A 344-nucleotide genomic window follows, 5' to 3' on the forward strand; every position below is an offset into this window, starting at 1 on the left:
GCCCCGGTCCGGGAGGATCCCGCGTGCCGCGGAGCGGCTGGGCCCGTGAGCCGTGGCCGCTGGGCCTGCGCGTCCGGAGCCTGTGCTCCGCAACGGGAGGGGCCGCAGCGGGGGGAGGCCCGCATACCACAAAAAAAAAAAAAAAAATCTGTGCATCAAAAAGAGAGGAAATAGGGGCTTCTTGGTGGAGCAGTGGTTGAGAATCCGCCTGCCGATGCAGGGGACACGGGTTCGTGCCCCGGTCCGGAAAGATCCCACATGCCGCGGAGCCGCTGGGCCCGTGAGCCATGGCCGCTGAGCCTGTGCGTCTGGAGCCTGTGCTCCGCAACAGGAGAGACCACAAC

At 66.0% G+C, this 344-nt stretch overlaps 1 protein-coding gene across 1 annotated transcript in view; it reads right to left on the reverse strand.

The window, feature by feature from the left end:
• The window catches only part of DHCR24 (24-dehydrocholesterol reductase), a 38008-nt gene that overhangs the window by 18156 nt on the left and 19508 nt on the right, over nt 1-344 (reverse strand). The gene's annotated exons all lie outside the window — the stretch shown is intronic.

The sequence above is a fragment of the Physeter macrocephalus genome, chromosome 4, assembly GCF_002837175.3.
Source record: "Physeter macrocephalus isolate SW-GA chromosome 4, ASM283717v5, whole genome shotgun sequence".
Taxonomy (NCBI): Eukaryota; Metazoa; Chordata; class Mammalia; order Artiodactyla; family Physeteridae; genus Physeter; species Physeter macrocephalus.